Source organism: Chelonia mydas, chromosome 21 (genome assembly GCF_015237465.2).
Source record: "Chelonia mydas isolate rCheMyd1 chromosome 21, rCheMyd1.pri.v2, whole genome shotgun sequence".
Taxonomy (NCBI): Eukaryota; Metazoa; Chordata; order Testudines; family Cheloniidae; genus Chelonia; species Chelonia mydas.
In genome coordinates, this window is record NC_051261.2 from 10,502,484 (window position 1) to 10,527,069 (window position 24,586).

The following is a 24,586-nucleotide window of genomic DNA, read 5'->3' on the forward strand; positions in this document are numbered from 1 at the left end:
CGTGCTTTCTGCTCCATTGCCGTTTTCTGTGAGAAGATGTAGGCGCTGCCCTGCTTATAGCACTCGTACACAGAGAGCTGTTCGCATCCCTGGGTAAGCAAGCTGACCCACAATACTCCAGCAGCAGTCACTAGCACTTATGCTTTCACATCATCATCTTGCAGTGTGACAGTACAGTGGTCCACATGGGCTGATGGTGCAGGGAGAGGCGGCTAGTTACCACATGGGGCTGCCACTGCAGATCTCCAAGCTCCTCACTGGAGGAGCAAGAAATAAGGAGAGGCTACCCAAGTGGTCCATATTTGGGAACACCATTCCACTGGGAGGGGAGGAACCATGAGCTGCCCTGCAGGGCCTGTGTGGAGCAGGGGGTCTTTTGGGGGCAGGGATAGCTCAGTGGTTGGAGCACTGGCCTGCTAAACCCAGGGTTGTGAGTTCAATCCTTGAGGGGGCCATTTAGGGATTGGGGGCAAAAATTGGGCATTGGCCCTGCTTTGAGCAGGGGGTGGGACTAGATGACCTCCTGAGGTCCCTTCCAACCCTGATATTCTGTGATTTTGGGGGTAAGAATTCAGCTGCAGAGACCACAGGTGGGTAGGGCCTCCATTTTGGTAGGCGGGGGGGGTGGGACTGTGGGGACCATCGGAATAACAGGCTGTGGCTACTGGGCTACATAATGTTTGAAGAAAGGAATAATTTAATTGCTCAGAAGCATTCATAGCTTGGAATGTAAAGACCACCACACGAGCCACTAAGGGGACTGAAGCTGCCAGAGGGAGAGGAGGGTCCCAGGGAGCAAAGGGAGATGATAGGGTGTCTAGGTAGAACTTGCAGTGGGAAGGAGGAGCAGGGGACCAGATAGCAGAGAAACAGGAAAAACAGGGGAGTGGGAGGAAGGCGTCCACAAGACTGGCTTGCTGTGAAGAATTAGCCCAGCCTTGGAAAACAAGTTTGGGAACCTCCTGCCACAGCACCTTTCATCCCAAAGCACTTTACAAGCCTATTGTCGGTCTACACACCCCAGCATAGCAAGGCAGCCACCTCTCGGGCATACCAAGGAACTTAGGACAGGAAGCAATGAACAATGTTTTATTACATTGAAACAACAAGGATTCATTTTAGGGAGGCAGAATGGGAAGTTACCAGAATCAGATCAAAGCACTAGCCCCAAAGGCCTGCACTCTTAAGGGCCACGGGCTCTTTAATGGCCAGAAATGATCAGGAGATCCACCTTACGTCTCCTGCGAAAGAGGAGCCCTGTGGTACAGAGCAGTGCCCTTCTCCACCATGCTGGGGCATTGACTCAGAGGGAAGAGCACCCACACAAAGATACAATGCACCTAACGGTTAGCGTTTAAACCGATTCCATCGCTAGAACCAAGGGAAGATGCATCCCTTCTGCCAAAGCCTTCTCTGGCATTCACATTCCACTGTTCCTCGCCCTGCCAGCTGGGCTGTGATGCCTCGCAAGAGTGCTCCAGCAGTTTACACAAGCAAATGGTATCCCCCATGAGAGATCTCTCCTGAGCCAGGCCCTCTTTCCCCATTACCTGCATTGAAAGCTGGGCAGCAACAGAAGCCCCGGCTCAGTCCCATCTCCCCCGCCCCCCCCCCCCCCGCCAGGTATTGGCACACAGGGGGAGGGAAGCATGTTCTGACTTTCCCCATGGGTTCTCAAAGCCCCGGGATTCTCAAAGCTTGACACACAAATGGATCACTCTAGGGGCTCACGGCTGAGCCAAGCTCAACGGTAGCAGCTGGGTTTCACCTGGGGTGATCTGGGGCTCTCAAAAGGATCCCTGGCTGCAAGAAATTCCTCCCATTATAAAGCTATTTCCTGCTTTCTTTTTAAGCACTCTTCCATCCTCAGCCAGAGGCTGCCCTCTTTCCCCCCCCGCCCCCACTCGGTTCATTTATGTCCTTGTTTAAGTCCAGCTCAAAGTGCACTGAATGTGAGCCCCATCTAGAGAAGGCAACAGGGTCTAGGACTTCACGCAGGGGACTGGGAGACAGAACTCACCCCTGCTTGGACACTGACTCAACATGTGACCTTGGGCAAGTTGCTTCACCTCTGTGCCTCAGTTTCCCCACTTGTGTGGTGGAGATAATGTTTGACCTAGCTGAGGTTTGTCCTGGGTAGCCACTGCAAAGGCCCCAAAGCGGTGGGCCAAAGAGCACGTCATATACTTAGCATATTATAACGGGAGGAGGAGGTCGGTCTTGTGGCTAACAACAGTCTGGGAGCCAGGAGTGCTACGTTCTGTTTTGATTCCGCCTGACTTACTGTCTAGCCTAGGACAAGTCACATGACCCCTTCAGTTGTGAGTCTCAAAACCCACTAGGGGGTTTATTGCCCTCCTTATCGCATTGATATTCAGGCATCCATGGACCTCAATCATCAATCAATTTGTCTGCACAGCCCTTCCAGCCTAGTGGCTGGAGCACTGGACAGAGACTCAGGAGCCTGAGTCCTAGTCCTCGCTCGGCTACTGGGCGACTTTGGGCAAGTCATTTTGCCTCTGTGCTTTGAGAAGCTCCACCTTTGTGCCTCAGTTTCCTCATCTGGAAAATGGGGCCAATGATTCTCACCCACCTTTACAAAGCCTCTGAGATACGGGGATGAGAGATGCTGGCTATTCTAAGGATGGTGCATTATTAAATCAAACCACAGAAAAACAGAGAGGCGGAGCAGGCAAATGCATTCCCTGAGCGGGAAGCTCTTGACAATTTAGCACAAGGAAACAGTTTCATTTAATCTTGTTTTAAACACAGAACTTGGTATCTGAGCTAGATGTGTCGGGCCAGATCCCCAGCGGATGTAAATGGGCACTGCTCTGCTGAAGTCACCAAAGCGCCTCCCATTTACACCACCTGAGGATCCGGCTGATCTGCGGCTTTCCCGGATGGGAGGGGCCCTGCCTGAACTAACCCCAATAAATTATGTACGTCTCCGCCTGTCAAAGCTGCTCTGAAGGCCAATTTCCAAAGCATTTCTGACAGCCGGGGCTTTTAAGCAATCAGAATTACCCAGAGCCAAGCTGTTTGCTTCAAAAAGTGAAGGAGCATCTGAGCTTTACAGCATGAAAGCCTCCGATTCCCAGGCTGCCTCCGCTGTAGTTTCAAAGTAAATTCCCAGCCAGAAAGCCCTGGATCTCACGCGCTGGGAAGACGTGCTTACCGCATCGTAACAGTGCCTCATGGTCCTAGCCAACAGAGGCTTGGCTCGAAGATGCAAGTATGGAGAACCCAGTGATCCAAAACCAGGGACATCCAGAAGTCCTGGACACCCAGGACAAGGGGTTTGAGAGTTTCAACCCTCAACAAAGTTCTGCAATGATGGGCAGCACAGGCCAGTGGGGTCATGGGAGTCAGGTTCTTCTCCCTGTCTTCCACTGCCTTGCTGCTGAACTTGGAGAAAATCCCTTAGGGCCAGATTTTCTCAAGTGCTGAGCACTTAATGTAAGTAGCTTCCTGGGGAGAAAAATACCAGGTACTAAAGGGCTCTTTCTGTAAAGCCGAACAAGAAAAGGTGTCTGGAAGGTTAAAGCCATACAAATTCAAATTAAGAAAGAAGGCACATAGTGAAAGATGACCAGGACAGTTAGCACAGGAAGTGGTTGATTCTCTCCAGATGTCTTCAAATCCAGGCTGGTTGCCTTTCTGGAAGGTACGCTTTAGCCACACACAAGCTCTTGGGCTCATTGCATGGGTAAATGGACACCAGTGCTCACTACACTTTAAAAAAATAAAAAATAAAAATGAGGCCATTGGCCTCTCTCTGCTTCAGTCTCCCCACCTTTAAACCTGGCTAGCGATACTTGACCTGGCTTTCAGACCCATGAATGGCATGTGCCATATACTCTCATTACTGTCCGATTCCCGCATCACCACATTGACTGGCCAAAGAGGAATGTTGGCCTTATATAAATGAGGGTTGACCTAAATCTTGGTCACAAAAGAAACCCAAGCCAAAGATTAATTTACAACAAAGCAATCAATTGTTTCGATTGACAGAGCTACCCCGGCTGGGCCTGAGCTTCAGAGCGGCCTTGTCAATAGGACAGGATTTAATTAAGCAACAGTAGCAGTTCTCACAGGGATGAAGTCTGAAGTGGCGTTTCTCCCCGTGAGGCATCTGCCCTCTTGCTGCATTAGGCAGAGCAAGAGCCCAGTTCTTTGCTGCCACTCGTGGGCTGTCCTTGAGGTAACAAGAGTGCTCTGGGTGTGTATAGATGTCACTTGTAAGTTGCCGGCCCATGGTCCTCCAGAACATTTAGCGTAGGTCCTGGGTTCTGCAGGACCTACAAAACTTCTCATTGCACGCTGCAAGTGGATTCCTTTGTGTAGCTCTTTACATCGGCGCGGGACAGTTTGCACCAGTGCACAGGGGGGATAAACACTACCCTTCTGTTCTGGTAGCAGTTTACACTCCCCCTGCGGCGGTGCAAGTAACTAGGCAGGGTCCAGGAAAATGGAGAATCAGGCCCCAAAACTATCACCAGTAGAAATGGCCATAGGCCCAAACCCCAGACCTAGACACTTCCAACCTGTAGGGAAGCTTAGCGTTCAGAGCCAATCACTGAGGAGCAGACCCGTTTCTCCTCACTCCTGAGCTACAGGAGAGCAGCTAGCGATCTATTCCATGACTGCGGGAAACCACAGATGGTGAGACTAGACAACAAAATCAGGGCTCCACGGAGCACCTCGGGGTCTGTCTGTGTCCAGCAGCCTCTAATAATTGCTTTTATTGCCAAGTCCTATCTCCCCTGCCACAAAAGGACGGTACAACCAGTGGCTACTTGGCCATGCTGACTGGGCTTGGGATCCACGTCTAGGTAATACACCCTTGCAGAACTTGATTCACCCTGGGTCCATAATATTTTTGAGACAGGTGAACAAAGTTAGTTTTCCCTCCATCACTGATTGTAAAAGGGAAGTTGAGATTCTGTGCCTGGACCAGTATGTTGTCCTTGCACTCTTGCAATGCTGAGCTAGATAAATATTCATTGTTCAATCTGAATAATAAATCTTGCATAGGTACATAACTCCTGGAAAGCTACAGAACAAAGCGTTTCTATGCACATGCCTAAGCTAAGCATGCAACACTGATTGATTATTTGTATTCTGGTTGTGCCTAGAAACCTTAACCCAGAAGAGGACCTAGACATATCGAGTGATTAGAACCCAGATATCCTGAGTCCCAGCCCACTACCTTAACTGCTAAGCTGTCTTTGCTCTGTACATTTAAGCAGCTTGCCCAAACCCACCTATGTGAGCACACAGATTGGGTAATTACACAGGTAACTATCCCTGCACACATATGCACAAACACCTGGTTCTCACATTCAAACCCACATTTTGATGCACAAATGCAACCGTTGTAGGTTCATCAGAACTTTGCAGGCCTGTTTAGGGACCTGTAGTTAAGGGGGGCAGCCTTCCTTATACATTCTGTGAATATACAGGAACCACTTCTTCCCCCACCAAAATGCAGCCACTTCTGGAGTGAATAAGGAGCTTGATCTTGGCATTGAACCAAATTAACAACTTTCTGTTCTATTAGTTAATAATACTAACAAGTGTGGATTTGGTTTTAACACTAGGAATGCGCAAGCTAGAACACGCTTAAGTGCTAAGGGCCTTGACACTGAGCAGCGAGGGACCCACATATGCAATGTTCTCTGCTCCAGGAAGAAGAAGTACTCTCTGCTTGGAGAAGCAGGTGCAGAGTCCTCCTCCCCCAGTGAAACCCAGACACTCAGAAGAGACAGCGTGGTGATCTAGGAAGAAGAGATTCCCCCCAGACTCCCACCAATCTTGTATGCCAATTGCCCTTGCTAAGCATGGGCAGGGCCACAATACAGGGGGCAGGGGAGGGAAGGGATGTGCCCAGGATCCCTGAAATCCCTTATCTAGCGATCTCTAAAGCATCCCCATGCGGCTCGCCCTTTGATTAAAGACCCATTCAGCAGCCAACCGTTCTGTGGGTTTCCTTCTGAGGACTGAGTGACCCAAAGCCCATCTCACTGGCTCAGACTGCAAATGCAACAAGCCAGAACATTTCTGCACAATGCAAGGAGGGCTGGGCGGGGCAAGACGAGATACCCTGCTCAGCTGGTCCCAGCTTCTGTGACATCAGCCACGAAACCACGAGGGAAATATCCCAGTCCTGGAATGAGGCCCAACAGCAAAGGTCAGCAGAGCCTGGAGGACCCAGAAAGCTGCTTCCCTTTTAAAATAAAATAATTTCCCTCCTGTTCTCTCTCCCTTTTTCATGTAACTTTTGATCATATGATCTGAATGAGCTGAAGGCAAAAATATCACAGCAGGTAACAAAGAGGTGCAAATAATGAGAGGACAAGAGCTCCCCTGAATCCCCCTCCTGATCTCAAATGAGATGCTACAAGGAGCCAGAGAGGATCCAAGGAGTGTGATGGAAATGGGGCAGGAAAGGAGTGATTCCCACCCCTCCCCACAAGACACACACACACACCCTGACCCCTCTCCTCTTGAGCCAAAAAGAGGATACAATCTTGAGTATGAAAAGGCAAAATTGGAAAGTGACTTTCCGCCCCCTACCCCCAGCTCTAAAATGACCAATGTGCTTCAGAGCCCTAGCTGATTTCCTCTGTTCAGACTCTGCAAAGGGTCCGGATTACCTGGCTGTTACCCGCTGCTCTCCCCATCCGTTCCCCCCGGATTCCTGCAGTTCTGGGAAGCTGAACAAGGACGAAAGCAGCACTGGGTGGGAGGATGGGGAGAGAGGGCTTGGGAAGTCTAACATACTCAGTGGATGAATAATTCAGCTGCTAACAGCTTTACTGGTGCATCCTCCAGGCCTGGGGACTCTTCCCCTTGAGCTAGATTATTCTTTTATATAACTGTATCTTACATCTAGATGGCAACTTGCACCCCAAAGCACTTAAACAAGAATCACACCCCCACTGGAATGCACCCACCTCTGGGGGGGGGGGTGGCAGTTGCACAGCACATAACACACTAAGGGGGATGTGGGAGAGCAGGTATTTTGGATAGGGATACAGAGGCAAACCCCCACTCTCACGAAAAGTGCCACTGGATGCAGACGCATGGCAGAGCTGCAAACACCCAAATCCCCATGCAGACCGAACCTCGCCTCTGAAAGCTGGCACAGAGTCATTTAGATACCGAAGCCGGCGATTCCACTAAGCCAGGGGGCCAGATCCTCAGCTGGTGCAAGTCAGCCTAGCTCTGTAGGTATTTCACTCCTGCTGCAAAGCACTCAGCTATCCCCTGCATACAGCAAGGCCTAAATATCTGGACTCGGGGGTGAGTCTGAGCTGCACAATTAAGATGGGGGGGAATCCTAGTTCAAAGGCAATGGATATTGCAGCAGCGGCTCTAGCCCTGGGGCACCCATCCCACCCAGAAGCATAAGAAAAGAAAATCAGAGTTAAATCAATAGATCCCCCATCTTTGTGCTCTGCACCTATCCCAGCGCTTGCCAAAATGATACAGGAACAGCTGTTCAAGGATAATTCTGCTCATTCCACCAGGGGATCCACACAGGCAGCTGTATGTGACAACCCACGAGTCACTACACAGGACTGAGCGGCTAAAGCAAAAGATAGGCTCCCCTTCCTGTTCACCATTTCAAAATACAGCATCCAGGTTTGTACAGCGCCTAGCACAACGGAGCCCTGATTTGTTTGAAGCCTCTAGGAACAACGGCCATGTTAGTGTTACATCCGCAGATCTAGAATATCGTGTCCCCCCCCCCATCCCAGATTTTCAGTTACAAAAAACAAAAAAACAAAACCCACAGAGCTGCAAACACACAGAAAGCGTGTGCTGGTGCATTTCCCCTTCTGTTTCCACTCAGCTCACTATTTGGACAGCGAGAGAGCCTGAGATTTATTCACGGAAGCCAGAGGAAAGCAAAGCACAACTCCAGCCTCTCCACGCCAGACGAGCGCTTGATCAGCGCATAATGAGCCCATCTCGATGGCTCGTTCTATTTCAAATGAGACATTCGCCCCCCCCGCCACACTCCCGGCTCCAAAGGCTGGATCCGAAATCTGGCAAAAGGCACGATAACTAATCAGATGATGTGTGCATTTCCGGGTTCCTTGGCCGTAAATCCCCAGCTCTGGTTATCGCTCAGCCAGAGTCAAACCCACTTAACGAACATCAGGAATTTCACAAGTGGATATTAATGCTGCTGGCCAGTTCTGGTCTGCCTGCTCCATCTATCCTGCTCGGAAAGAACTGCCAAGTCCACTTACCCGGCTCTGAGCACCCCGCTCCTGGGCTGGCTTTCTGTAACTCGATCATCGATGGAAGCATTCGGAGAGCGGCTCAGCTTAATGTTATTGAGCCGTTAATTAGCATTTGTTAGTGTCATCTCCTCGCCTGGGAAGCGGAGGAAAGGTGCCATGTGGGAAGGGTACCTTAGGCTGGGTCTGTGCTAGGGAGGGTTCATTCCCAGTGGGTGCAGTTCCCCTGGTGCAGGCTGTACTGTGGGCAGGATTTAGGATTTTAACACGTGGTCGTCGAACCTGAGGCCACCTGAGTCCTGTCAACACCACAGTCTCCATAACGGCTACCGCCACAGGGGTGGTCTTTGAGATCTGACACGTCCGACTGCAAAAATACCCGGCTTTTATAGTGCTTCTCAGCAGTCGTTGCACTGGTTGTGCCCGTTCCTTGAGAGCACAGTGCGTGCCAGGAACCACGCTGCAGTTCCTGGGCACAGCAGTGGGCGAATGGCACTTGGCTGGGAGATGGCATTGTCCCACGAAGGGAGATGGAAGCACTGGGCTAGGGAGTTTTTCCACATCTCTTTCGACGCTCGGCAAAACGGCCCACTTTAGTGTCTCCAGCGCACAGTTGGGTGGCCCTTCCTGCGGACAATGCCACCAATGAGGAGTTGGAAAAGTGCCTGGGAAGCGCTAAGAGGTGTTCAAGGAATGGTTCAGGTCTGTCTTTGGATGGAGAGGCCCGCGCATCCATATTACTGCTGCGTCACCCGCTCTGTTACACAGGGAAGCTGCTGTGAGGGTGGGACCTTGTTTGCAAGGTGCCTTGTGCTGCAGACTGAATTATACCTGGAACTTGTGTCTTGGCCATAGGACAGCAAGAGGTGGGGGTTGGGGGCGGGGCAGAAGCAGCAGCATCTACTGCACGGAGCACACCGCTAGGAATACACTAACCCTGGTTTTAGCTTTGCCCGTGACTCACTGTAGAAACTTAGACAACTTCCAGCCCTTCTCTGCCTCAGTTTCTCCAAATGAAGAGAAAAATAGTAACCCACGTCACAGCAGGGTTTGTAGCTAGGGTTTGTGTGTCCAACCCATTAAGGTTCTGAGCACCCTCAAGCTGAGGGACTGAGTCCATCTTTACACAGTTCTTTGCAGCAGAGCCCTGTTTACGTGCTAAGGGTCAGATCCTCTGCTGTCATAAACAGGCATAACCACCTTGCCTCCAGTGGGTCTCTGGTAATTTCCACCAGCTGAGGAACTGGCCCTAACTGTCCATTATTCTATATAGCCCTGACATCCTGCCTGCATCTTGTCCTCTATAACGCACGTAGGCTCTCACTGGCGTCATCCCGATGTATTCAGACCCATTTTTACGTGGCATCATTTCTCACTAAGCTTGATTGCAATGGCCTTGAACACAGGATGCTTTAAATAAACCACTGTGTTGCATTAAGTGCTGGTGGTTTACAGCTGTCGCTCTAGAGGGTTCGTACTTCCCAGCCTGATTCGTAGGCCCCTTATGTGACTGACTTCCCTGCTTGCATCTGACTGACAACTCCTCCAGAGCGGTCTCTGCCAGCTGCCTACAATCAATGGTTTCCGTAGCAGGCGTGTTGTCTGATAGCTGGAGGACCAGGAGCTGGAACTCACTCAGAGCCGGTGACTCACTCAGGCCCGTCACTTAAGGTCTGTCTGCACCGGAAGCAGAGGTGTGGCTGCAGCCCACAGACATATCCAGGCTAGCTTGAGTAACAATAGCATGAAGCCATGGCAGCCTGGGCTGTACAACCCACCCAGGGCCCTGGGTATGTACCCTAGGCTAGCTCATGCTGCCTTAACTGCTCTTGTTGCTGGAGCTGGCTAGACCACAGCTAGCTTGGGCATGTCTCCACATGGTGCAATCACACATCTGAATGCAGCATAGACAGGACAACAGCCTCTGTGTTCCCCACCCCTCCACACACACACACCCCCTCTTACACAGGAATATCATACTAAACCCAGGGCCACCCAGGAGTTCACAGCTGTCACATGCCACCCGCTGTGCCTGTGGCCACTGGGAACTTCACAACAACAGTGAGGGTAGAACCCAGACCTTTCTGCTCCAAAAGCCCTCCCTCTGTGACGGAGAATCTCCATTAGCTGTTCACCATACAGGACCTATGTCACACAGTTCCATCCAATACAGGGCAGTGGTGCTTATGTACATTAACCAGTCCGTTATAGCCCTCACCTACCTCCCAGGAGTGATAAGCGATCTCTCTTTAGTCATCTGTAAAATAGGATACCCGTCCCTCCTAACACACCACTACCTCACATGAAGCACTTGGAGATCCCCAGCTGAAAGCTGTCATCTCGGTACAGAGTATTATTACATTGTCCCTACTGGATTCAAGGGAGCTCCCACCTTACTTCTACATCACCAACAAATGGTGCAATTGTAGCCCACTCACTGCAGCGCTCTGTCACCCTCTCGCGGAGGCCAGGGCTGCAGATACAGAGCCTGCTACAGCCCTGGCTAGCAGAGTCTGGTCTTTTGGCTAAGGCAATAGAGTCTCCTGCTTTTCGGACCAGAGCTCCTGGGTTCAATTCTCTCTGCCAGTGAGATCCACCCAGAGACCTGGTGTTATGCAATCAAGTTAATCTGGCCCTACAATGCTCAGTGCTCAAGGAAATCAATTGATGGTGTGGCCACTCAGCATCTCTGGCCAACAGGGATTGATTTCCAGGGTCCTTGGGGCCATGTTTTTAAGGATTCAGCATCCGTAAGAGCTCTCCTCCCATTTAGGCACCTAAAGAAAGACCAGATTTCAAAGACAGCTTAGCCGCCCAGCAGCTGGCGTCATGACACCGACAGCTGGATTTTCACAAGAGCTCAGCACCCAGCATCCTAAGCTCTTGTGAAAAAATCTGATCACTTACGTTGGTGCTGGGCTCTTTTGAAAACTTCGCTCCACCTGCGTAATCTTTTCCATAAAGGGCAGTGAGACGTGGACTGGGTGAGCGGCTCTGTCCTGGCTGCAGTGTGGTTGTTTCTCTCATGGATAGCTTTATCCGGTGAGTGGGACAAAGAGGGAACAATATTAACAGATTTGCACCTTCCATTTGCTCAGCTTTCCGCAGTCACAATGTGCTATGCAAACCCACCAGGGTATCAATAAGTCAGACGCTGGTGGTGGGAATTACGGCAGATCTTGGGCAGCGAGGCTTCCAATACAAGGGAGTGGCCGATGCTTTGCACTTAGACAGTAGCTGTGGCTTGTCCCGGCTACGTCAGATTCAAAGATGAGATCACAAGATGAGATCCACTCCCAATGCAGCACAAGCACTTCAGAGCCAGAGGAAACAGTCAGGCCACAGTATCCTCGCGCTTAAGCAATGGAGCTAGACATCAACTTGCCAGGCCAAATTCCACCTTCAGTTTAAATCGAGTACACTCCTTACAGGGCAATTTCAAGGGCACTTTCATCCAAGCTCTCAAAGCCCAAAGGCACTTTGAAGTCAACAAGGGTGCAGACGTGCAATTTGAGCAGAATTTGGCTTGCTCACTGTATCTTACAAACAGACTCAGGGCACATTCCCACTCCCATGTTGCTGCTGGAAAATATTCTAACTTCTGCAACAGAGGCTGAATTCATGCCGAACACCCCCCTGAGCTGGCTATAGGGGTCTCCATTAAAGTGGGGTTCTGCTCTGAAAAGCAGCTATGTTACAAATGCCTTCCTCCCTGCAGGACTTACAAACATCAGCGGTTACTTTCTTTTTCCTCCTGTTTAGCCAGCTGAGCCAACGCAGCTGTGGGAGGGGGAAGCGGATTCCGCTCCGGCTCATGCAGCGGCACCAAAATTGTGGGCAGAGTTTGCATTGCCGAACCACGTTCTACCCTGCGTTGGAGCTGTCCAGACAGGCCCATGGAATCATTTGTGAAGGGACCGCTCAGGGTAGCAAAATTAAGTCTATTCAAGACTGCAGGCTGGGAGCTTGCTGCTTTATTTAAAACTGCATCACAACAAAGCAGGGGGAACTAAATCAGGAAGTAAGGGAAGGGTGGAACATAGCTCTCCCCTAAAATACTCCGGGTATCCCAGTTAACCCTATCGTGACCACTTGGCTACAGAATCTGTTACCTATGATAATTCTGCATGAATAATAAAAGATACCACCTCTCTCCCCACCCCTACTCCCAGCTTGTATCCCAGATTTTAGGGTGAATTTTCAGGACTGGCAATTAGGGGGGAAATGTGTTTTTAGCCATCAATTCAGCAAATGTGGCATGAAACACTTGAAGCCTGTAGTGCCTTGTCTGCAGAGGCTTCAGTCAAACTATTCTTGAAGGGACCAATCTGCTCCCAACAAAGGTTTTTCCATGCGATTTCAAGCAGACTGTACTGCCTGTCCCCACGGGCCACCACTAACAGTTAAACTTCAATTCCAGAGTCTTTATTGCCAGCCCTGATGTACCAAGCAGAAGACACCTGGCAGGGTTATTCAGACCTCAGCTGGAGTTGGCAGTTCCAGCAGCAAGAGGCCATCCACTTTTGACTTGTAAAGAGCCAATTTGGTCTGGCAATGGTTGAGGGTATGTCTATGCTACAGAGACTGCACTGGCAGAGATATGTTGGCATAGACAACAAATATCGCACCCCCGCACCGTCCGACTTCATGGAGCAGAAGCCACATTGCAACTACTGTGCTGCCAAAAAGTCTCTGGGATACCAACCACAGAGCTCCCAGTAGAGGCAGTGAGAATTATGGGGCCAGATCCTGGTCTCATTTAAGTCAGTGGAAACTCGGCAGTGAATGGGAGCAGGATTGAGCCCCTTTGAAAAGCTTGGGCCAGTTCCTCACCTGACGGAAATGAATGGGACTCTGTTGACTTCACTAGAGGCATGTCAATGTACAGCAGCTGGCCCTTAAGGTGTATAAAGTAACACCCATACTGAAGCCACATTGTTTGCCTGTTGTCATAAATATAAAGGGAAGGGTAAACCCCTTTAAAATCCCTCCTGGCCAGAGGAAAAACCCTTTCACCTGTAAAGGGTTAAGAAGCTAGGATAACCTTGCTGGCACCTGACCACAATGACCAATGAGGAGACAAAATACTTTCAAAACTGGAGGGGGGAAGAAACAAAGGCTCTGTCTGCGTGATGCTTTTGCCAGGAACAGAACAGGAATGGAGTTCTGGAACTTAGTAAGTAATCTAGCTAGATATGCGTTAGATTCTGTTTTGTTTAAATGGCTGATAAAATAAGCTGTGCTGAATGGAATGGATATGTCTGTTATTGTGTCTCTTTGTAACTTAAGGTTTTGCCTAGAGGGATTCTCTATGTTTTGAATCTGATTACCCTGTAAGGTATTTACCATCCTGATTTTACAGAGGTGATTCTTTTACTTTTTTTCTTCAATTAAAATTCTTTTAAGAACCTGATTGCTTTTTCATTGTTCTTAAGATCCAAGGGTTTGGGCCTGTGTTCACCTATGCAAATTGGTGAGGATTTTTATCAAGCCTTCCCCAGGAAAGGGGGTGTAGGGTTTGGGGAGGATTTTGGGGGGGGGAAGAAGTTTCCAAGCGGGCTCTTTCCCTATTATATATTTGTTAGACGCTTGGTGTTGGCAGCAATAAAGTCCAAGGGCAAAAGTTAAAATAGTTTGTACCTTGGGGAAGTTTTAACTTAAGCCGATAAAAATAAGCTTAGGGGGTTTTCATGCAGGTCCGCACATCTGTACCCTAGAGTTCAGAGTGGGGAAGGAATCTTGACACCTGACAAGTGAAATGGGCACAAACTGAGCCTTCAAATTAGAGGGGTAGAAATTCAGCGAGGAACCAGAAGTGGTTAGAGGTCCTCATTGCAGAACGGTTAAGCTAAATTCTTCCACAACACCATAAACCAAATGGCCCTCCTAGTGGTTTCAAGGATTAGATCATATCCAAAGGGAAAAAACAGGGGCAACTGTGTGATTGCAGCACACGATCACAGGATTTCACAACACCAGGGCAGTTCTTTGCATGCTACATACCAGCTCTAGGAGGGGACAAACTCTTACTCTGAATGCTGCAACCACATTGATTTCTATGCAGTTACATCCATGTGACTGGGAGCAGTTACATCCATGTGACTGGGGTTCCCAAACGGTTATGATTTAGGTCACCATAACAGCTCTGCAATACAAAGGTGAGTTTATTGGAGCTGTATTGTAACATCACCACATCACACGGTTGTGTCCCCCGCCCCATGATTTCAGAGGGACGTAGAGGTATTCATTCAGCTTCACCAGCCTGTGAAAGGTCGGAAGGAAAATATTATCACACCCAAATTACAGACGGGTAAACTGAGGCACAGAGAGATTGAAATTATTTGCCCAACTCAATGGCTATTAGCCAGAATGGGCAGGGATGGTGTTCCTAACCCCTGTTTGCCAGAAGCTGGGAATGAGCGACAGGAAATGGATCACTTGATGATTCCCTGTTCTGTTCATTCCCTCTGGGGAAACCTGGCACTGGCCACTGTCGGAAGACAGGATACTGGGCTAGATGGACCCTTGGTCTGACCCAGTCTGGGCGTTCTTATGTAACTTCACCCACTAAAGTCACCTGTTGAGCTGGAAATAGAACCCAGGAGTTCTGCCTCCTAGTCCCCTGCTCTAACCACTAATCCACACCTTTACAGAGCTGGAGAGCAGAACCTAATATTCCTGCCTCCCAGGCAGGGGCAACATTTCAGAAAAATTTGGGGCAGAAGGGACCGGGGGGGCAAAGCTGCGTCAGCATATAGAAAATGTTAGGTTAATAGGTTATCTCCTGCGACATCAGGGGAGGCAAAGGAGTGGAGCATATACACCTGTCAGAAGTCTGAGGAAGTGCCAGACTAAAGGTCCGGGGAAACAACTGCCCCCCTTGACACATAGCAAATTATGCCCCTGCTCCCAGTCCCCCGCTTTAACCCCTAAACCACAGTTCCTCCTCCCTACTGGAAAGAGGCACTGCCAATGAAGTGATTAAAATCCACTAATCCTAAATAGCACGGACTCCCCAGTGCGAAAGCTCAACAAGGAGAGATCCTCCCTTTGTTCCGTTGCTGTGGCTGTTCTGAGTTTAAACCAGCATGAAGACCCTTTTCTCCACCTGCTAACCCTTTGGAGAGCGAGGACCATCTCATCAAAGCATAATATTCCAATTATCTTGCACTAGTTTTCCCCCCACTTGAGAAGCTATTATGGGGGACTTTGCTTTGGCTGTAGATTTTGCTGCCAAGCCTGTGTTAAGTATAGCAGAAGCGGGGTGGGCAAAGAATTAGTCAAGAAAGGGCTTAAACAAAGTGGAAGCCTAAAGAATTCCGGTTTAAGTAGCCCAGTATTTGTTTGCCTAAGCTAGAAAAGTAGCCCCAGGGCTATGAGCGAGGTCTTAGTAGAAAAACACAGATCTGTACTTAAACAACAAGAAAATTAATTAAAATATGGCCCTAATTCAATGATGTCTGGATTAACTAGCATGGCCAGTACCATGAGTTCTTACGCAATGGTGACCCAATTAAAAGAGAGCCAATATCTACCTCCACTGGATGTGGTCCAGCTAATGGCCACATCTTCTGCATGCTCATTTTTTAAAAGGAAAGCGGAGCGCTACTAAGTAGAAATCTCTGAACCATACTGTTCATAATAAAAAAGTTCATAAATAATAAACAACATTCCAAAGGGAAGTAGCAGCCTTCATTTAGATCCTTATAAAACTATTCTCGTCCCACCCCAACCCCCCCCACACACACACGTGGGGCCTGACCCAAAACCCATTGAAGTCAACAGAAAGATCAGGCCATCTGAATATATGTAACTGCAGGCAAGTTCTCCCTCTCTTGTTCTTTGGAAAAAAGAGCCAGTTTTAATCCCTTGCTTTCACGGATTGTATCGCACCAAAAACGAACATCGAAGAGGACTGGGAGAACGTATCAGCCAGAGATCAGAGGAGTTCACAGAGCGACAGGCAGAAAAGCAAAGCAGGGTTTCTGATTTGAACCAGCTGATTGTACTAATAAACAATTCCAACCGATGTATGGGAGTTGGAAGAAGTCGGTCTTCATTTCTGCATGTACAAATGCAATGAAAACTTTACATTAATTTTTGATAACCACTCGCTCACTGGGGCAGCTCAGGCCTAGAATGACAGAACTGCCCAACTTTCATCTCATCAGAAATCGTCAGCCGCAAACGGGGGCCTAGGATCTTGCCACATGCACATCGCCCCCACCCCATGTGCAAGTCCCAGGATATCACTGTATTATTAACGGACTACCCCCCTTCCACACACCCCTTTTCTAACCAGCCATCATTGGCAAGGCAGTTTCAGTGGAGCATATCCTGATGTCCCCAGAGAGGCTTCTTGCTAGGCCGTGATGTTTAATGCATGTGCTTGTAAAGTCCTTACATTTCAGAGAGGCGACACCCTTATTGCTACAAGAAGACAATGGGGGAAAGAGACTGACCGAGCCAAGCAGCAACAGCAAGATTAAGGGGCCAGCACAAAATTAGCGGAAGAATACTCAGGATGGGAGAAGAGGAGAGGGGTATTTTATGGTGGTTTATGATTAGGTGAAGCTGTTTTCAGCACATCGATTTTCTTCCACCTCCTTCAAATATTCAGGAGGCCGAAAGACAATCAGGCAAGCAACGCAAGAGTTGAAAAGCACATTTTTCCCCCTGGTATTTTGTGACAATATTTCTGGGCCTCAGCTGACAGAGGAACTGTCAGCCAATAGCCCCATGCACTTTCCAGTCTGATATTGACAAGAGGCCATGCAGGGCTTAATTTGTGGCAGGGCTTGCAAGGGCTGAGCCCCAGCACTTCTGGGCTTGCTGTATCAGTTATGAAAGTAAAAAAATTGCTGGAGCCCTGGTATCTCGTTCATTACAAATTAAGCACTGAGGCCATGGAAAGCGGTTACGGAAGGGGATTGGGACTGCAAGGATCAGCATCGTGGGGGGGGGGCGGAATTTTGTTTTGAGTGTAAACTTCTATTTCACTTCCCTCTCTGCTTTTTGTATCTCTAGATCTAACACCAGAGTATCTGAGCCTCTCACAATCATTTATCCTGACAGCAGCCTGTGAGGTAGGGAAGGCTATTATCCCTATTGTACAGATGGAGCACTGAGGCACAGAGAGACTTGCCCAAGGGCACATGACGCAGGAAATTGAAACTGGGTCTACAAAGTCCAAGGCTAGCACACTAACCACGGAGCCAACCCTTCCTCCCTTAGAGCATGCTAGGAAGCAGGAAAGCTGCCCAAACTGTGGGGAGCCAGGGAGAACCTGCTTTCAGAAGCAGCTTGTGCTGGCCATTGTGGGAGACAGTGTCTGACCTGGGATGACCTACGTTCCTGTGATTTACCCCTCACTCCCCTCAGAGAGCTCCCACCCCAGGGCCAAACTCACTGGCGAAATGGCTCTGATAGCTGAATGAAGGAGAAGTGTGAGGTATTCCTGGCAGAAGAAAAGGAGCACTGCACCTTGGAGCATGTTGTTTTGGAACTGCAGCTGGGATTGATGCGGGGAGGGGTGTCCCCTCCTTTCCCTCTCCCCTTCAGTCCTGAGCTGCACTGCAAGGCAGGAGTGAGCCTTTTCCCAGGCCAATGCCTCCTCTCCCCCAGAGCAGCAGGAACTTCCACAAGGAAGGCACCCTCGACTCAGGCTCTCCCTGGTAGTTGAAGGAAGCAAGATGCTGTAGGAGGAATGGAGAAGTGAGATGAGCTCTTGATCTAACTGCTAGTATTTCCCTGAGCTCCTAGAGGCATTCAACGGATCGGATGGTCTCTCCTCACCCACAGGCTGTACCTAGGGCAACCGGCCAGCATGTGGGACCTCCTCCGCTTCTCTCCTCCAACCCAGCCTTGTATCGTTCCCTCTTCAAACCCAGAGCCAAAGGTCAGCCACAACAAGGATGACTCATCCCTGAGCCTCCTAAGTGCAGACACAAGCAAAATGATGGTGGTGGTTTTTGGAGACAAAAGCGCCCTGCTAGGGATGAGCTGAGCCCAGCAAACTTATGACATTTAAAATACATTACAATAGAAAAGTGGGGGATGCGGGGGGGAAGAGACCAGGTACCAATCTTTGGGCTGTCAGGTACCAATCAGATTTCCTTTTCAAAAGAAATCCCAGCTCTGCTGTTACAACAGCTCTGACTAGAGAGAGAGCCACAGCCCCGGAAAGAAACACACAGGGATGCGTTTGTACCCAGGACACAGGCAAGGCGGGGATCACCAGCACCTCTGGCTTATTGGAAATGTAAAGGCTGTTGGGAAGCTAGGCTCATGCCCCTGCTCTTTACAGACAGCCGAGATAACACCTGGCCTTCTCACACTCCATTGACAACCGAGATTTCCCACTGGCCTAACAGGGGCAGCTGCAATTTCCTCTGCAATGGCAACACGCCCCTTTGCCCTTCTGCTGTGGGTGGGAGCCCGGAGGGCTCGAGCCCAGGGCAGCAATGCCACGCAGATGCCAGGGACGAGACAGCCTGACCAGTAACTACACATGCCTGGATCTACTGGACCGGTCCACACACAGTCACAGTCCGCGGCTCTCGCATTTGCAATATCTTCCCCGGCCTCCCTTCTTATTCGCTCCTGCAGAAAGCCCTGGGAAACGCATCCCCTCCCCTAACCGCTGTGCTAGGATCCCAGCCTCCGCTAGACGGACATGAGTTAGCGGGGGGACTGAGTGTGCAAGCCAAGAAGCAAGCAAGCGGCGCGGGGGGGGGGGGTGTTAGCGGTTAGCAAAAGCCAGACTGATTTCTAGTCCCGGAGCCACGCTCTGGGGAAGGTGGTGGGGCTAATTACCAGGCAGGATTAGCCAGCCAGACCTGCAAGGCGCGGGGGGGGAGGGGGGGAGAAACAGTTCCCAGCACGACTGGGGGCGCTGCGGATGCAAAGTACTAACGATGCAAATTAGTTGAGGAAAGAGTGAAATTGAAACAGCCAAGCAGCCTCGGAAAGCACATTGAATCCGGCTCACCCCGCCAGCGTCCGGACCGGTTTCAATCGTCTCCTCCTTAGTTCCTTTGCTTTGCTTTCCCTGGCTGCCCGGGCAAGCGTCTTTCTCCACGTTAGGCTCGATTTAATCCTGGTTGAAAGTCCTTCTGCTGAACCTTAGATTGGCGCAGTCTGCCCCCCCCCCTTAAAACTGTTATCGGGATTCAAACAATACCTCAATCTTGATGCAGATGCCACATTAAAAGAACAAGGGGGAGAAGGAACAGAACCCAGCCTGCTGCGGAAGATACATCTTGACTTAAGGTTCCTTTGCTGTATCTCCCTCTGCCCCTGTGGTATTGGGGTGCGGTTATATTTATGGCAGGAGAGGGAAGGGTTCCCCCCCACCACCACCCCCGTCCCATCCCCTTCCTGTTCAAACCTGCAATCCCAATGAGGCGTTGCAATCCATCAGCAGGACCCTTCATCGCCGAGCCAAAGCCCCTGGCTGTGCTGATGGCTTCATTAGTACGTCCTCGAACAAGCAAAGCCCCCAATTCAGAGGTAAACCGTCTTCCCACTCCTGCCCCCCCCCCATCGAAATAGTAATAAGGATCGGATAGCTCAATGGGACCTAGGCTCCCCCCCCCCCCCCCCCCCCCCCCCCCCGCCATACACACACCTTGTTAATTACAGCCCTGCAGGTCAGATGCTTTCCAAGAGGGGGCATTTTTGGTCTTGAAGAGAAGGAGATCGGTCCTCGGGATTGCTCCTTAAAAGCCACTTTTGGCTCATGGCGAGAAGCCCCGTCCGGCTTGACAAACCCCCACCCCACAAGAATCGCACCGACGGGGATCAAGGCGTGTGGGGGGAGGAGAAATTGAAGAACTTACCCCTCCGCACCCGGGCAAAGTTGGGCGAAATCCGAATCCTCTCGGCGCTTTCCAAGCCCCTGGCTTCCCGGAGCAGCCTCGCAAGGAGCTGTCCACGGATCCTAAGGTGCTGAAGCCTCTGGCTGCCTTCCCACCCTCCCCTGGCCTTTTGCCCAGCGGCTCGACCGATGGCAGGTTTCACTCGTCTCCTTCCCGAGCCTTACCGCGGGGCGCGCGTCTGCCCAGCACCCAGGGCAGCCCGGAGAGCGGCGGCTAATTTCTTTGGCTTGTTTTACCTGGGCACGGCCAGTTCCCCGCTCCAGCAATAGTAATCTCCGAGCCCTTCCGCGGGGCTGCAACGGAGACCCGGCTTCCTCCACTCTACGCCTCGATAGCAAGGAACAATGCAGACTCGGTCCTGGTTTTGTGGGGGTGCCAATGCCCCCCTACACACGCACACACCCCCTTGGACAAGCCGGTTTAGGTCCACACGGCTCACCCAGAGGAGCTGCCCACTTGCATGGTGCTGAAGGAGATTCCCAAGCCAGGCCAGCCAGATGGGGAGTTGGAAGGGGGGTGGGCGGGAGGGGGCTCTGTTATCCACCCCAGATCTTGCTGAAAGAAAGCTGTATTCCAGGGGCAATGAGATGAACCCGCTTCCGCCAGCGCGCGTCATCCAATTGCTTTATGAATTTAAAAGAAACCCTTTAAATTTGACGCATAAGGCGGCGGAACTGCCGCTGGGGAGCGGGGGAAGAGAAAAGGGGAGCTGCTGGCTGGCGTCTGGGGGTGGGGGGGGGGGAAGGAGAATCCTGGCTGATCGTCAGCGGTTGATTTAAAACCTCAAAAAGGGTCCTCCAGGAAGAAGGAGAGAGATCAGCTGCGAGGGAACGGTCCGTGCATCCTCCCGCCCCCCAGCACTGCAAAAAAAAAAAAAAGAGCGAGAGAGAGATGTAGGAGATGAGCCAGAGGAAGGGAGCTGCAGTCACGCTAAACTAAATTCAGTCGGATAACATCTGCTGAGCAGCACAGAGCAGCCAGCGAGAGCGAGCGAGCCTTGGAAGTTTTGCAGTGCGAGCTGCGGTGAAGCCCGAGGCTCTGATTGCGGCCGGCCTTTTAAAGCACTAGTGCACCTTGGCGGTGGGCAGCGAGAGGATCGTGTGGGCAAATGCACTTCACAGCCATCCTACACCCCCCCACAAAGCCCGACGCACACCCCCTCCACGCACTAACCCGGACACACCTCACACCGAACGGCCCCTCGGCCAACCCACCCACCGGGCAGCGAAGGCAGGGATTCCATCAGAAACCCTCCTTCCACCCCACTCGGGCCCCTTTTCAGACAGGGCTGTCAAAACAACGCACCCCTCCGCGCCAGGTCTGCGACTGGAGGCTAGCTGGCCATGCTAGGACTCCCTGTTTAGAACTAACCCCCCCCCACCCCTTCTCTAAGCCCCAGGAAGGGGGGGGATTGATAGATAACCTCGTCCCTTAACATTTCTAGGACATCTTTTCACCCCTTTAATACAAGAAACGTCTGGTTAAAATCAAGGCACGGTGCGGTCTCTAAGGAGGTTGGGTACCTGGCAGTAGGTGTTTGATAGACAGATCAGTGCCTGGGGGCAACAACTAATTTTCCGAGAGTATTTTTACAGTGAGTATGACAGTGGTTACAACGCTCAGGCTCCTTGGGGTCTAGTCATGCCTCTGCCACGGTTCAAAATGGAGTGTTAAGAAAGCCCCTCCCCGTGCCTCAATTTCCCCACCTGTAAAATGGGGGTAATTGTATCGCCTACCGCTCAGGAGTGCGGCAAAACTTAAGCAATCGCTCTGTACAGAGAGCGCTTTGAGATCCTCAAATGGAGAGGATTATAGGAGGACACTCTTTGGGGCAAGGACTGCCTCTGAGAGAGAGAGTGTGTAAGTAAATCACACACACACACACACAAGCACAAGAGGGTTCTGATCTCTGGGTCTGGGTCCCCCAGGCACTCCAGCAGTACAAATAATATTTTTGTTTCCTGCACATGGTCAGCACAGCATGTGGGTTGAATAGTGTCTTGTTTTGCTAATAAACCAACTCATTGGCAGACTCTAGTGGCTCTGAAGAAGTCGTTGCGGTCTATCAATTCATTAATCCAGAGGGGGGCAGGAAAGAGGGCCCTAGTAATAACCATTGACACAGCAACTGCTTTAATCCATCATGGTAATGACTGGTCGCTAATCGGTCACTAGAGGGCTTCTGAAATGTGCCTTTCACTCCATAGCATCGCGCTCGGAGACCACTGAAAGCTGTAACTGGAGTGTGTACCAAAGTGTCTCTTTAAGCCACCTAAAGCAAAAGGAGTTAAGAACACAATAGAAACCATGGGCTAGATCCTCAGCTAGTGTGACTGCTCCATTGACAGCTGTTTACCCCAGTGAGGATCTGGCCCTGCATTGGGAGTCACTAATTTGATTTGCTTCCCTGCCTCACCCTTTAACGGGTGAAATTAAATACAAACCAACTCTTAAAATGAAGGTTTAGAGCTTGGTTTTCACCTACAAAGGTAATCAGGACTTTCTGAAGTGCGCTTCTCAGGCCTGCCTGAAATAATGTATCTAGGTGTACAGCAAGGAGCTTTAGCACATACCAAGATATCTTATGCCCCAATGTAGGGTTAAGTAAGATCCTTAATACCACTACCACCAAGCTCTTATATAACCATTTTTCATCTATAGATCTCAAAACATCAAAGGAGGTCAGTATCATTACCCCCATTTCACAGGTGTGGAAACTGAGGTATGGAGTGGAGACATGGACATGCCCAAGGTCACCCAGCAGCAGAACCCAGGTCTCCGTGGCCCTGTCCAGTGCTCCAGCCATTAGCTATTGTTACAGAGCTGGATTTTCAAGACTTCAGGGTCTGATATTTGAATGCTCAGAGGCTGGACTTCCCAAAGAGCTCAGAGCCCTTTGAGGAACCGAAAGAGCATCCAGCAGCTCCCAGTAACACACCATCAGCAAGTTGCAACAGAGTCTAGCACCCAAACCCATGTGTTCTTCTGAAAATAGCCCCTATTCCTAATGAAGCCAATGGCCACATTCTAACTGACTTGGATGCCTGCAGGATCATGTTCCTAGCTTCAGTCCTGCAGCTTATTTTGTTAAAAGGATCTCATTTATAGAAAGCTACGGTAGTTGGGATTTTTGTTGCTGTTCTGGTCTGGAAGAGGGAGGAGGGGGCCTGAAATCAAATCAATCCCCAAAGCCTCCCAAAACGTTCAACCTGAAAGTGTGTGCAAGTAAGAGGAGATTCAGACCCCTTAGGCCAACTCTCACTCAGTTACACCAGTATAAATCCAGAGTAACTCTACTGAAGGCAGTGAAGTTACTCCAAATCTACACTGGCATACCTGGATCAGAATCCGGCCCTTTGGGGGTAGTTGTTGGGTTTGTTTTTTTAAGAATTGAACATCTCATGATGGAAAGTATAGTGGGCCATTTCAATGTTATTCTGAGATGGGGAGGGGGGGAAAGAAGCTAAAGAGAATAAAATATCTCCAGACATTTTAAATAGCATATTAATTACTGCTCCCAGCAACAGCCTTGTTCACCTGAATACAACCTGCAGTCACTATGCTCCAACATCCCTGGTCCCAGAGGCTACAAGGAGCCACTCTTACTTTGCTCCTCTCAACAATGGCCAGGCTTCTACTTCTACAGATCCCATTGATCTCTAACAGCTGCAGGATCAAACCTCTCAGCCTGAGCGCTATTGGAATCTAGGGCACTCTCTCCAAAGGCAGGGAGACTGCATGGGACCACAGTCCTACCTCACGGCCTGCACAGTATAGGCTGCACCCTGCCCCTTCTGCAATGGGCATGGAGAGGTCAGGCTCCCATAGGACTGATGGTGACAAGTCTGGTCTGAATGGCCCCCTCCCACCTGCAGCAGCTTAAGGACATAATATAGCCCTTGGGGCTCCTCTGAACCCAACCACTCCCATGAGAAGACCCTCACTTGGAAAGATCTGCATCAGGAGGGGCTACTTAAAACAACCATCATCCCAGTGCAAGGCATTTGGTGGGGGTCAGCGACTGACTGTGGGGATGGGATGATCCTAGAGACACAAGCAAGCCATTCAGCACCCTGCATCAAGGTCTTTATCACTGTCAGAGGAGCATCCTTAGAAGACAATGAAAGCGTGGGACGTCAGCCAATCAGGCTGTGGGAATTGCCTCATGCATCTGAGAAGAATACAGAACATGCGCACTCAACAGTGTCTCTGTTGAGAAGGGAATGTCACCACATGAGCAGCTTAGTCATGACTGCAAGGAACACAGAAGCAGCCCTCTCCTCCCCCGACCCTTACAAATCCAGAATATGGGGTGCTCTGAGCCAAGCCCCAGCCAGAGCTGGGTGGAATGGCAAGTTTATGGCTGGATTGGGACATTAGGCAGCCCTGAGCAATGGGGTGGTTACAAAAAGGGAGCTAAAAGGCTAAGGAAATGGCAGAATAAGCTGTACT

General features: G+C 50.3%; 1 protein-coding gene across 5 annotated transcripts in view; it reads right to left on the reverse strand.

The window, feature by feature from the left end:
- GRM4 (glutamate metabotropic receptor 4) overlaps positions 1-24,586 on the reverse strand; it is a 245,303-nt gene that overhangs the window by 184,693 nt on the left and 36,024 nt on the right. Inside the window, exon 1 of one of the 5 annotated variants that reach the window (XM_037885170.2) lies at positions 20,096-21,299. The exons of 3 other annotated variants lie outside the window; for them this stretch is intronic. The gene's annotated coding sequence lies outside the window, so the exon portion shown is untranslated. Of the gene's footprint in view, positions 1-20,095; positions 21,300-24,586 lie in introns of those variants that run through there. One more of the 5 variants, XM_037885171.2, reaches the window with a different exon arrangement.